This window comes from Lissotriton helveticus (genome assembly GCF_964261635.1).
Source record: "Lissotriton helveticus chromosome 1_1 unlocalized genomic scaffold, aLisHel1.1 SUPER_1_unloc_10, whole genome shotgun sequence".
In the NCBI taxonomy this organism is placed as follows: domain Eukaryota; kingdom Metazoa; phylum Chordata; class Amphibia; order Caudata; family Salamandridae; genus Lissotriton; species Lissotriton helveticus.
In genome coordinates, this window is record NW_027611649.1 from 2,748,162 (window position 1) to 2,762,592 (window position 14,431).

The 14,431-nt window shown below is 44.7% G+C and overlaps 1 protein-coding gene across 1 annotated transcript in view; it reads right to left on the minus strand.

The window, feature by feature from the left end:
* The window catches only part of LOC144805454 (uncharacterized), a 66,578-nt gene that overhangs the window by 5,332 nt on the left and 46,815 nt on the right, over positions 1–14,431 (minus strand). The window lies entirely within an intron of this gene.

Consider the following 14,431-nt stretch of genomic DNA (forward strand, 5'->3'; position numbering starts at 1 on the left):
CCAGCTGGATAAGACATCTCTTCTCTACCATATTTGAAATTTAGTGAGGAACATTTTACCATACATGGATATTTCATTAAAACTGTGGTTGAACATGTCACATTGTATTTACTTCTGAAAAGATAGTGATTTACCATTATTCACTGAGTAACTTACTAAAGAAAGGGCAGCCACAGAGCACTCGTGCTACAGGTAGAGTTTTAGGCAGATATACATGGACAAGATTTCATTTAAACAGAACAGATTGTGGAAAAAGAGAGGAATCAGGAAGCGCTGCCGTTAATTCAGTTTCAGGAAGTATCTACCTTAGGTAGCTCTTCAGGAAGTGTATAGCAAAGGTAACTCTTCAGGAAGTATACATGACAAAGGTAACTCTTCAGGAATTATTTAACCAAGGTAACTCTTCAGGAAGTGTATAACAAAGGTAACTCTTCAGGAATTATTTAACCAAGGTAACTCTTCAGGAAGTGTATAACAAAGGTAACTCTTCAGGAAGTGTATAGCAAAGGTAACTCTTCAGGAAGTATACATGACAAAGGTAACTCTTCAGGAATTATTTAACCAAGGTAACTCTTCAGGAAGTGTACAACAAAGGTAACTCTTCAGGAAGTGTATAACAAAGGTAACTCTTCAGGAATTATTTAATCAAGGTAACTCTTCAGGAAGTGTACAACAAAGGTAACTCTTCAGGAAGTATTTAACCAAGGTAACTCTTCAGGAAGTGAATAACAAAGGTAACTCTTCAGGAAGTGTATAGCAAAGGTAACTCTTCAGGAAGTATACATGACAAAGGTAGCTCTTTAGGAAGTATATATGACAAAGGTAACTCCAGATACCTTTTTCCACAATGCTTTCCTGTTCACACTGGATCAGTTCAAATGCCAACTCCCGCCTTTACCTTGCAGCTTATTAAGAGTCTTTCTATGAGTGCGACTGCCCTCATGATCGCCGTACTCACGGTTGCGGTCAAACTGCCACCATCCAGGCGGACTGACCGCCGTATTATGAGTGTGGTGGTGAGACCGCCCCCCCCCCCCCACCAGGATCAAGGATTACGCTGTGGAGGCGGTCTGCAAACACCCTGAATATGTTGGCAGTGCCGATGCCGTCATCGCCGAGCATATTACAGTCTGCATATCCACCGCCCTTTTCATGGCGGGGACTCTACCATGAAAAGGATAAAGGACATGCAGGTAAGGGGGCCCTCACAGGGCCCTGGCCGATTCTGCTCCTGGGGTTGCATGCAGGGGGCACATGCTGTGCCATCCCATGGAATGGCACCCTTGTTCCTGCACAGTGTGGCATGCATGACATGGTACAGGAACGTACTGCAGGCACTTTTAAGGTGGTGGTATGCTGTTAAGGCTCTCAAATGAGCCTAATACAGCCGCCGCGAGACCGCTGCTGCACCGCCCACCCACCATGGATTAGGTCATAATCCGGCGGCGGTCTCTCAATGGCCTTGGCAGTCTGCCTGGTACCTCCGCTGTGGTAGTCCCATTGGAAGACCGCCACACTCGTAATAAAGCCCTACGTCACCTTCAACACATTTTACAGCCCTCCGGGCTCAAGCATTTCTGGATCCTTCTAACCTGGAAGACTGGAGCATTATCCCGAGTTGAGGTGGATTTTCTATCAGCGTAATATATATCCATCTCCCTTGAACTATTGACTGATTCTGCCCTGAAAGACAACTTAAAAAATTAGTCTTTAGTTCTTCCTAAAGTAGATAAAGTTAAGATCCTGTTGTATTTCAATCAGCAGCTCCTTCCAGAGCTTTCTGTGAAACAGAATGAGGGGTTAATTCTAATGGCCCGTCTTTATATTGCGCACACAGATATGGCAAACAAACATTAAATCATGACATTTATTATTCAACGATATCAGTCATTTAATCCTTATATAGAATCCATCACAACCAATAAATTATCTGAAATATCAAGCATCCAACAGATGTGTGCATATTAATAATTGCTTTCCATGTTCCTGTTTTCCATGATATTTGACTTATTGTGGTCTGTCTGAAGGCCAGGATGCTACTTTGGAACTCAACAGGGCTTTGGTAGAGCGAAAGGGGATGTCGATTGTTCACAGGTGAAGTCACATTCCTCCATTCCCATATTTCTTTTATCCCGGTTTACCTCATTCCATGTCCTTCAGCTCCCCTACTCCCCTCGGTCTGTGTACTCACTCTTCAGGGTTCCTTGTTAGCTGTAGCAGGGGGGCACGCTTGAAGCATGCACACAGCAGATGGAGATAATGGCATGATAGTGAAGAGGCCGTGGTTGTCAGTACACTGATCACAAGCTTCATTTAAGAAGCTCACCTGGGAGGTACTAACTGAGAAGGTGCACAGGAAGGGGCCTATTAGCTATAAACAGAGAGAGTGCACAGGTGGGTGCTAGTGAGGTATAAACAGATGAGGTACACATATAGGTGCTTATGAGGTATAAACAGATGAGGTGCACATATAGGTACCTATGAGGTACAAACAGAGCAGGTGCACAGGAAGGTGCTAATGAGGTATAAACAGAGGAAGTGAACAGGTAGGTGCTTCAGTGACTCTGGGACTATATCTGCTTCTAGACCCTCTTCCTATAACGCTGGCTCCTGCTCCTTTTACAACACTTGCTGCAGACAAGGGGCCTGATTTAGAGTTTATCCGACAGGTTATTGCCTCAAACATGACAGATCATGATCGCTTTATTACAATTGCCACAGAATATAATGCATTTTTAATAGGGTAGACAGGACACCTGCCTCATTTATGACAGAAAAACCATCCACCTGAATATAAATCGGGCCCTTGGCGGACATTGTGTCCAGTGTCTTCTCAGTGTTGGAAAGAATGCATTGCATCAACGGCACAGTATTATCTCACCACTGCTGTGACTCGCAGTCATAAGGCCATTATGAATGGCCTAAGATGTGTGCCAGAATGCCTGTCAGGGCTCGACAAATGCACTCGCCCGCTCGCATTTGCGAGGGAGAATTGATGAGGACAAGCTATTTTTAGGTCCTAGTTGCCATTTCTGGCGAGTAGGAAGACAAACTAACTTTTGTCCTCTGTCTTTGAAAACGGAGCAAAAGTGACAAGATAACAAGATTTAAAGGCATTTGTATTGCTCCCAAAGGAAATGAGCAATAAAGATGCCTTTAAATCTTGTTAACTTGTCACTTTTGCTCCTGTTTTCAGAGACGGAGGTCAAGTAGGTTGCCGTTGGGTCAAGGGAATTTTCCAAGGTACTAGACCTGCAGGACTAGTACACTTTTTCGGATTTATCGAGCCCTGCCTGTGAATAGTTAAGCATGAGCGTTTAGGAGGGAGATGGGTCTGTATGATGAGCAGGACTAGGGGGTTTTCCAGGGCCTGTGAATAACCATCTTTACTGTCTCTATCTTGGTGTCAGTGGGCTTGTCTGTGTCCCCAGATGAGTTGTTTTGCAGCTTATCTTATTTATGCTCAAAGAGTTGGAGCTTTTAGGACTAAGCAGCTCTTTCAACAATGTTTGAAAACAAAACTAGTCAGATGATCGCCACCAGGTGTAGTATGCATGTGTAGAATCACACACTAGTAAATGCAGCGCACGCATGCTTCACCTCGTCAGTTTGTGAATGAACCCTAACTTGTGAGTAAGTGAAAATTCACAGACTCCAATCTGACTCTTTCTGACACTTAGAGTTTCACTTCAACAAAATGCTGCAGTAACTCTCCATCCAGGGTAGGCAGAGAAATGGATCACCCTCTAAAAGTGGTGGCGAGTAGTGCTATACGGTACATTGCACCATTTATGCGAGAAAAACTGGGGAAATGGTACAAGGCACTGGGAAAATGGCATGTGATGACAATGTGGCATGACCTTCCCAATACACGTGCTTTTACACTTTTTTTGGGCTCTCTGTGTCCAGTTTATCAAGGCTCAGGGTCTAGTTTCAAGTCAAGAGATAGTGCAGGATTAGACTAATTATAATGTCATACATTCCAACAAATGCCTTTACCACGTATGCCTTTACCACGTAACACCTTTACCACGCAAGTCTTTACCATGCATATGCCTTAACCACGTAACACCTTTACCACGCAAGTCTTTACCATGCATATGCCTTGACCACGCATAATGATTTACAACAATGGCCCTGCCATAAACCACCTCAAAATGACTTTATCCAAAGGACGATCAGCCGTACTCTCACTCGGTGTGCCACGAAGACGACAAATCATTGTCCAAGTGCTCACTACTGTTTTATTCATTCTATAATGCAGCAAAACCCAACACATGATGCCTACGCATTTCGGCTCACGCCTTCAACCGAGCAACCCAGTGTACCACAACCACAGTGTTATTAAAACAAACATCACATGAACACTACACATTTACGGTCTCCACCTAATCACCTATTACACGTTTAGTGATATACTGCTCCAATTCCCCTTCTAATTCCTCATTTCGCCCACATTGTCACACAGAAATGTTGGCAGTTTTCAGTGTTAAAGTAAAAAGATTCTCTATATTTCCAGATTTCATATTTATGGTGGGGCAGATATCTGCTTTTACCAGCCCCATTTGAACTAAAGAGATTATACGTAATGAGGCTTACACGCTGGCTGACCTCCAGACTGTCCTGGGGCTTGTCTTTATGACTGCTCCACCTTCAATTCTCTGTGGTTCGCAAGTAACGTTCCCCAACGAACAGGGCTCTTAACACCTTAATATCTCGGTGGGATGGTGTACTTGCTTGCAGCACATACAGGAGATCACCATATCTAATTAAGTTGGCCAAACTTTATGACAAGGCCTAGAACACAAGCAAAGGTAATGCGCTGGGCAGCTTCCCGTACTTAGCTGTGTTTACATTCAGCCCTGTTAGGCACTGCCATGCTCCCCGATGGAACTTCCCGCCACTGACGGGCTGATAATCATTTCCAACTCTAAAGCAGATGTATTTCACGAATAGAACAATATCCAACGAGTCGTCACTCTTTCATACAGCATCCCTCTCGCAAATAACATTTGTTCTCCAGCAAGGCTAGGTTACAGCAGTAGCCAGTGTGTCAGGGGCTCTAGTCCAAGAAAGACATTCCCTCTTTGACCCATGTGAAACTGTGAAATACAGCAATAATTAGGAGTTCAGTGGGCCCTGGTGCCACTGCGCCTGCTGCGCAAATGGAAGCTACGCCTCTAGTTTGAAAGTAGGAATGGAGGAAAAACAATCCGTGTTTGGGATAAATGTCATTACATAGAAAATTGCGGGTGTGCTCATGTCATTTAATATGTTTTTTAAATTGTAAGGCAGGCTTGTGGAATACCTCATTAAAAGAGGCTTTCATTCTTCTACGGCAGAAAAGGGTGTACCTACAAAGAAATACACATACAAAGGTGGAGAAGTGTGGCTCACTGGTTAGAGGAGGCAGACCCTGATGCAGAGGTCGGACCCGGGACCAGGGTTCAATTCCCGATGCGGCAGGGTCTTGAGCTCAAAATATCCACGGACTCGATAATTCTCGCCTCAGTGCCTACACGAATCATGGGTTCACACTCTGCAACTCTGGGCAATAGCTTGCTTAATCTCCACTAAGGCCCCAGTGCGATGGGATGCCTGGTCTTCACCTTGGGGATGCCCAGTAGGGGTTATCTCGCAGGGAAAGCCAGGACGGGTTCCCGAAGCAAGCGCTAAGAGACCTGTCGGTGATTTGGCGCTATATAAATCGAAATTAACATAACATAACATAACAAACACACACACAAAATATGAACACACAGATAAGTACCACTATACCGAATTCTGTGGAATTGATCAAAAACTCTGTGAATTCTGCTCCGCAACTCCATTCCATCTCACCACAATTAAGAAAACAGAATCCTCACATACCCTTGGGAAAACGACAAGTAACATTATCACATGCTAAAATGCATATAATCATCTAACAAAAGTGAAAATAAAAATACAGCAAGCAGTGAGAGACGTGATGATTCTGGGGTCCTTCCTAACCTAGGGAAAGGACCAAGAAGAATCCTTGAACACAAACAGCACACAATGCTGACATGATTTGGTGGTGGTCCCATCCTCCTAGGACCACCCCAAGCACAGGTATGGGCAAAAATACAATCCCAACCAAAGGCCCTGCAAAGCATTATGGGACGAAATTCTAGAGTGCAGTGATTATTATAGTATCCAATAGCAAAACCCTCCTCAGGGGTAGGCTCTCCGGCTCAGCTGAGAGCTAATACAATAATATTCACTAAACTCTAGAATCTTGCCCCAGAATGCGCCGCTTTCGGCAAGCAAGAGCATTTGTTTCTGCTCTCGCTTGCTAGAACTGGAACACAGTTTTCTGTGGCTTGGCCGGAGCGGTATAGCTCCCGCCAAGCCACAACAAACAGCTATGTCCCACGGGTGGCCAGGGAAATAGCAGGGGTCTGCCCTAGGGGTGCCCAGGGCCATTATTGGCTGAAGGTTCTTCATATTTTCCCCAGGGCTGCGGAGGGGCCATGTGACCCCCGCAATACATTTAACAAAAAAGAGGTGGCAGTCCCTAGGGGTGCAGGGGGGTCTGTGTGGCCCCCACACATCAATTAAAATTAGACCCCTGGAGAGGTGGTCCCTGGGTCTCCGGGAAGATCATGCAGGCCCCCCCTTCCAAATTGACAAAAGGCCGAGGGAGTTGGCATTCCCCGGGGTCGCAGGGGTTTTTTGTGCCCCCGCATTATTTAAAATTAAAGCCCTGAGAAGGTGGCAGCCCACAGGGTGGAGGAAGGGGGGTCCGCGCAACCCATGCTTTGTGTAAAGAGAAAGCCCCAGGGAGGTGGCGGACACCGGGGCACGTGGGGAGTCAAAGAGCCCCCCCAATTATAATTAAATAAGCACCGGGGAGGTGGTGATTCCTGGGCAGTGGAAGAGGCTGTACAGGGCTCGACAATTTCACTCGCCTGCTCGCATTTGCGAGGGAGAATTGATTAGGACAAGCTATTTTTAGGTCCCACTCTCCCTTTCTGGCGAGTAGGAAGACAAACTAACTTTTGTACTCTGTCTTTGAAAACGGAGCAAAAGTGCCAAGATAACATGATTTAAAGGCATTTTTATTGCTGACAAAGGGAATGAGCAATAAAGATGACTTTAAATCTTGTTATCTTGTCACTTTTGCTCTGTTTTCAGAGATGGAGGTCAAGTAGGTTAAAGTTAGGTCGAGGGGATTTTCCAAGGTACTAGATCTGCAGGACTAGTACAACTTTTCAGATTTTTCGAGCCCTGCTGTGCGAGCCTCTCCCACTTTCATTTTTAAAGAAGCCCCGGGTAGGTGATGGCCCCTAGGGCAATATTCAGCTTCATGGGGGCGACCTGTGTTCGCCTCACTCTATTATTTTTAGAAATGCCCTCAGGACCTGGCCCACTTGGGGCCAACACAGGAGACCACGCTAGGTTTAACAACAAAAAAGTTGGCAGGCATCGAATCCTGCCGAAATTATTTTTTTTATGCTTTTTTTGGCCATGCGAGGTCTTTGTGGGACTCCCCCGAAGAGACCCAGTGGGGTCAGGGTGTTTCTACCCAACCCCCTTTTCTTTTTTTAATGGTTTTTTCTGTGAGTTGATTCAAACAGAGTCACAAGACGGCTTCCAACACTTCCTCGTTTGAAGTGTTGGTAGCCAATCAGATCAAGGTATGAGATTGGGAGGGGTTGCGGGTGCTCCGTGTCCCAAGGTATTTCTGTAAATAACTCTGCAACTACTGTACAGATTTAAAGAAATCACAAAAAGGCACTTCCCAGAATCAACATCCATTTTCCTGACAAATCTGGTGTCATTCTGTTAAGCAGGTCAGGGCTGTAGACATGCCAACATTTCCTATGGAAATTAACATGGGGAAAAAGCGTTTTGGGACCCCCCTTTTTTCTAAGACAGATCACCCCGAAAAAAGACAGCAGCTAAAGTGAGTTGCAAACTACTTTTAGAAATTTCACGAGTATTCGTCAAATGACACCAAAGTTATTGGCAAATGAAAAAACGCTCTTCCTATGTAAACTACATCCTAACTAAAACTGATGTAGCTGATATTTTATGATACCAAAAGCCTTTTGCTTTAAGGCCTGTAGCTTTCTTTAATCTACTTAAAATTGACACCAGCAAGAATGCATAAAAGGTCACACGTTCCATATTCTGTGTCAGCCAGCTGCAACGTGCAAAGCAACACAAGGCTTTCCGAGAAATACGTGTGCCAGCTTCCAGCCAGCTATTGCAGAAACAGCACATTTCCTATCTGTGTCAACGTGACCTGACCGGTCACGTCCGTGCCATGCCCACATATACCAGAAACAGATATTTCACCTCTATGGAAATACCCCAAATCTGCTTTTGTTGATGACACGTGCCGATGACACGAGGGCAGCAACACCAGATCATAGACGTATTTCGGTCCTTAGAAGGTATCACACCAGAATTAGCCTTCACTGATTGGTCCAGCAGGACCTAGTCTGATCGGTGTTACGTATTTTGTGATGCCCATCCTCGAGGGCTTGTATCTATAAAATGTCTCTGCACTGTCATACCAATTGGGCACTCAGTAAGCTTTGCTGAGGTCTCCGTGCTGCATGTTTATTTTGCATTCTGATTGGGTTCCAAATAAATCTTGCAAACGTGTGTGCTGAGAGAGAATTATTTCTGTGTCATTTTATTATCCTTTATTATTTCAGCTTCAACATTTGGTGAAGAATGCGGTCCCATCACAACTGACTGGCTCCATTGACGGACACTGGTGCTTGGCCTCTTCTGCACCCTCTGAGAGAGGGGATTTGAGGTGATAACGTTCTGTTTATTTATCTCTCTCCGATCTCTCTGGTTGCTGGAGCGTCGATACCGGTGGATGCTCTCGTTGTTGCCTCTCTGTTGTCTTTGGGGTGATTCTGCTCTTTTCCCTCTCAGCACGCTTGTGTTGTTTCTGCCTCTTGTTCTTGGCTTCCTATGACTGCGCCAGTGTGTTTATGTCCTGGGGATATTTACACTGCTTGTTTTCCCGACTCCATGTCTTTCATGGTCCCTTTTATGGTCACGTTCTTCGTTCTCCTGTTATTGGTTCTCATGGTCTATTTTTGCTTCTGCCATCACAAGGCCCAGGAAGTCAATACTGTTTAGCCATTTATCTCGCTTTCTGTAATATTGACTTTTCTTCGATTCTGCGCCACGGGCGTGTGTTCACCTTTGTCATTGCTGCCTACTGTCCGCTGCCTTTTCTCACGTACAATTTTTTTCTTGTCCTGGAGGGTCTGGCCCAGGTCTCAGACATTCCCTGGCTGGTGACGGCAAGTTTCAGCAGGATTCCTGGCCGGCAGTAACTCTTTGCCACACTGACATTACTTATGCCAGATCCCCTGTTGCTCAGTGAACTAATAAGACTGATTTTTCATGACATTTCCTCTCCAACGCGTTTGGCACAAGTACCTGAGCAAGAATTAACAAATGTACGTTTTGACTTTCAACTTTCTGCCATTTTTGCTATGGAGGACACTGGTTCTAGCCTTATCCAAGACCTGGAACATTCCCCATTGTGCCGTTTTTGCAATAGAGAACATTGGTCCTAGACCTATCCGAGACATTGAATAGAACAGGAAAACAGTGGGTAAAATACCTGGCTCTAAGGGTTAGTTAGCATAGCGCCAAGAGGAAGAAGAACAAAATTAGGGCCTATTCACCAGCCCGAGTGGACCATTGAATAAACTTAGGGCTCCTTCACAAGAAGATTAAAAAGCATAGGGAAGGGACAGGTTTGTTCTGGAGCCATGCCATCCACTGAACCACACACATGTAACTGGAAAGCAGTGGTCCTTGCAATATTATTACCGGCACCAGCAATACTAGTGACAACGATGATTATAGTCTATTCTGCAGATCTTGAGATACCGCATCTTAATGGAAGAGTGGGAAATGAACCAACGAAATCCCCAAAGGATTATGAACTGAATATGACTGACTATGACCACAAAGAATGCTGAAATGGGGGTGGATGTGAATAAAGGGGATCAAGGAGGATTGTGGGAAACATATGAAGGAAATCAATACATTGAAATGCTAAAGCCATATGTAACAATTTTAAATATATCTGATTGCTATGTTTGCACACATCTGCCCACAGATGCCACACATAGTTTAAAGTACCACGTACAGCCAGTATCCAAGTATGTAGGCTGTGTCTTAATGCGCGACATGCTACTAAGCCAACACAGCATGTCTGTGTAGGTGTCGGTAGGTGTGACTGTATTTGAAGTACTGGCCCCTCCTAGCGATAGCAAGCAAGCAACAGACTCTCCTCTCATACCTAAAAGGGTCCCTTGCACAAATATGCAGCCGACTGGCTCAGGGTCATCAGGGATTGTTCGACTGTGAAGACAGGATAAACAGGACAAAAGGTATACAACCAGCAAAGACAGTTCAACAGATATATATGGGCACCAGCAGCTGTAACCACACCATGAGACTGACACGAGTCAGGAGCCGTGACAAGTCATCTCCAGGTCTGGTAGGTTACAGGGGCCTTTTCTTTGTCTGTGGCCCATGGGCATACTTCTATCTGCCTCCAGGATGGTATGCAAGTTGCTACCGAGCATCCATCATTCCGCAGATGACCCACTTCACCAAGTTAGTTCCAGCAGAAAAGCAAGTGTTGGCGCTGGTTAGGGCAGAGAGAACGGCAGCATGGGTAGACAACATATTAACAGGTTTTGGGGCGATGATCCCAGTGGTAGGCGGTGCCTATACCTCAGTAAGGATACACCAGTTATCCAGAATGATTGAGGATCTAGCGGACTCTACCACTGGCGCCTTAGGGAATATAACAGAAGAACTCACCTCCATGAGGACCGTAATAATCCAGAATAGGATTACTCTAGACATCATTCTGGCCAAAGAAGGCGGAGTCTGCAACATCATTCATCAATTACCTTCTCAGTGCTGCATATTCATAGATAACAGTGGGAATATAAATATAGCAATAGATAAGATCAAGGAAATTAGAGATGAGGCTCATGGTATACACACAGGGGGCCTGTGGGAAGACATGACGAACTGGTTTGCAGACTGGGGTTCTTGGATACTACAGGCCATTATAATAGTGGTAGCAGTCCTTTTGACACTATGCCTCCTGGTCAAAATCTGCCCGGCCTGTTGTACAGTCATTTCCAACTCCTGTGCCCGCTGCATATCCAGGGATGGTATTACATACCACCACACTCATCAGCATGAGGGACAAGAGATGATGAACAAAGCTGATTTCTGATTAGCATGTGATTTGGTATCAGATGTGGCGATGATGTAGCTGATATTTTATGATACCAAATGCCTTTTGCTTTAAGGCCTGTAGCTTTCTTTAATCTACTTAAAATTGACACCAGCAAGAATGCACAAAATGGTCACGCGTTTCATTTTCTGTGTCAGCCAGCTGTAACGTGCAAAGCAACGCAAGGCTTTCCGATAAATACGCGTGCCAGCTTCCAGCTAGCTATTGCAGAAACAGCACATTTCCTATCTGTGTCAACGTGACCTGACCGGTCACGCCCGTGCCATTCCCACATATATCAGAAACACATATTTCACCTCTATGGAAATATCCCAAATCTGCTTTTGCCGATGACACGTGGGCAGCAACACTAGATCGTAGACGTATTTCGGTCATTAGAAGGTATCACACCAGTATTAGCCTTCACTGATTGGTCCAGCAGGACATAGTCTGATCTGTGTTATGTATTTTGTGATGCCCATCCTCTAGGGCTTGTATCTATAAAATATCTCTGCACTGTCATACCAATTGGGCACTCAGTAAGCTTTGCTGAGGTCTCCGTGCTGCACGCTGATAGGGTTCCCAATAAATCTTGCAAACTTGTGTGCTGAGAGAGAATTGCTTCTACTACCTATTGGCAACCGCCTGTAGGTGATATATACACACACATCGGATATATATACTTGGCATTTTGTTGTAAAGGCATGCGTGGAAAAGGCATGCATGATAAATGGTGCATTGTAAATGCTATTTCACTCTATGTCCAGTTTATCAAGGCCTAGGGTTTAGTATCACATCAAGAGATAGTGCAGATTAGACTAATTAAGACCCCAATTGGTCTCATAGCATCATGGTACTCAATGGGACATGGACCTAAACTGAGTCAATGCCGTCTACGGAGTCCACTTCAAAGGGCCTTTGCTACCAGTGTCTTGAAAGCTTCCAGTAGCACTTACGCTTCTTTTAGTGCTGAGGCAGTTTTGGTATTTGGTTCACCACCGAACAAAAGGCCTGACTAGTCCAGTTGAAACTTCAAATTTAAATTTGTAGAAAACTGTTGACTCAGTCGTCACCTTTGTACATTGACAGGGGTTCTTTTCAGAGCATAAAAATGTGGTGGACGCCCACATTCAATTTTGATGTCAATCCACCAAATGTTGTTTCAGAAAAACACACTGGGAGCTTTTTCACGGGAAGTATGGATCATTATTTTCTTTTCTGTCCATCGCTACCAGGTTTTACCTGGAGGTGACTAACAAAAACAAGCATTTGCAATGCAATAGGTCTCGCATTTTCAAGAGTTAGAGCTATGCGCATTGCAAATAGCAAAGTATTTTACCTAACTATAAAATGTGAGGTTTGGTTTGATTATGTGTTTTAAAAAATAATACATGTAAACTTGAGCTTATTTAAGGTAAAATAAAAAGTAAATGTTCAATGAAAATAGAATCAAAAGGTATTTAACTATTAAGCACATGTAAGATAAGGAACAAGTCCAAAGTGAATATATTATAATATGTTATCAGATGATCCTGTGCCAGTTACTTTGTCTTTACCGACCGCTGTTCTTCCTGTAAGATAGCGTTTGTGACCGGGAGGTAGGTGAGAAAAGCTCTTTGTGGCGAGCCCGGCAGGATAAAAAAAAAACATGGCCGCTAACTTCAATATGAAGCGGTGTGCAGAAAAGGAAGGCGTGGCCGCTACTACGAAAGAATGTGAAAAAGTGAATGAGAGGTGTGGCACACACAAGTCATATATCATAATTAACCACCACATGTTAAACATACCTACAGATGGTATATGCATGTATATATACTCAAATGTACACAATAAAATTAAACAAATGAATATATGTATGCACTCTACTAATCTATTATAGAATACCGGGAGGGCAAGGGTGATAAAGCGGGCATTCCTGTTCAGAACACTGCTGGCTGGTGACTGCCTGTCTGCATCCTTCTGTGTACCTGCTTCTACCTGGGGGTGAGGTGCCTGTTCTGCAGCACTAAACACACACTGTGTACCACACACACATCTGTGTTGCACAGTTTACTCCGTGTTCAACATTGCGTCGTTTGGGTTTCTTGTTATATATGCTTTTATTGTTTTAAGTTTTACTGGTATTATGACCTTCTGTCCTGCACAACACTTCTTTTAGCAAAGGAAATCCTAGGTTCGAGACAGGGAACATGAGAGCAAGTCCTCTCCCAGGGGCAGGGGAAGTAATCAAAAGAAGACAAACATCTGCACCCAATACACTTACTGCGTCCTCAGTAGGCACATAATATGGTGTTACTTTCACTATTAGATTAGTTTTGTACCAGTTTTTAACTGCACCGTGTTCTTCCCTTTTAAGGCGCTGCCTCGCATCTAAGTCAGTCCTAAATCAGTTTTTAAAAAACTGCATCGGTTTTGTTTGTTCTGCAAATGTCCTGTGTACCAGCATTAGTGGGCAGGAGGGCAGGATACCAACATGTAGCTTCAGCTGTAAACTGGAAGCTACGAGCAGCGGCGTGGGGAAGGAGCTATAATCCTAACCACGCCACACTACAACAAGCAGCGACAAATGGAATGCTGCCCGTTCACAAGCTGGTAAATGGAAGCAGCTGACGTAGGCGCGCCATGCCGACACACCATACGCGTGCACATGTCCTGTCCGGGCGCATGCATATCTCCTGTACCTCGACGACAATAGATCTTGCCAAGTGAGCAACAAATGCGCTGCATCGCTAGGCGAGACCTAAAAAGGACAGTACATCACCCACCCTAAATAAAGTGGGCAGTGTAATGCCCCTCCTTTGACGATCCCTACTCTATTGGCTGTCAGAGGAAGCTTGAAACCCTTAAGGTCTGCCATCCAGGCAGTTTATTCTTTTGTGTTTGCAAAGGAGTACCCAAACTCTAAATCATGTCATAAAAGTCTAGTGGACTATGCTCTTGTTTGGGTAACACCCAGGATTCCAGCCCGGCCCCTGCACAGGAACAGTTCTGTTACCCTTCCGGGAGGAGCTTCAAATGAGCCAAGATGATAACCTTCAGGCCGGCCTAAACCTTCTAGAGCCGATGGCCACTTTAGACACTGTTGAACAATTACTTCTCGTTTTGAATGTCCTTCGGTGGGAGGCACCAAGGGCAGCTCTACAATCGTTCTGCTTCTTCAGCGTGGGC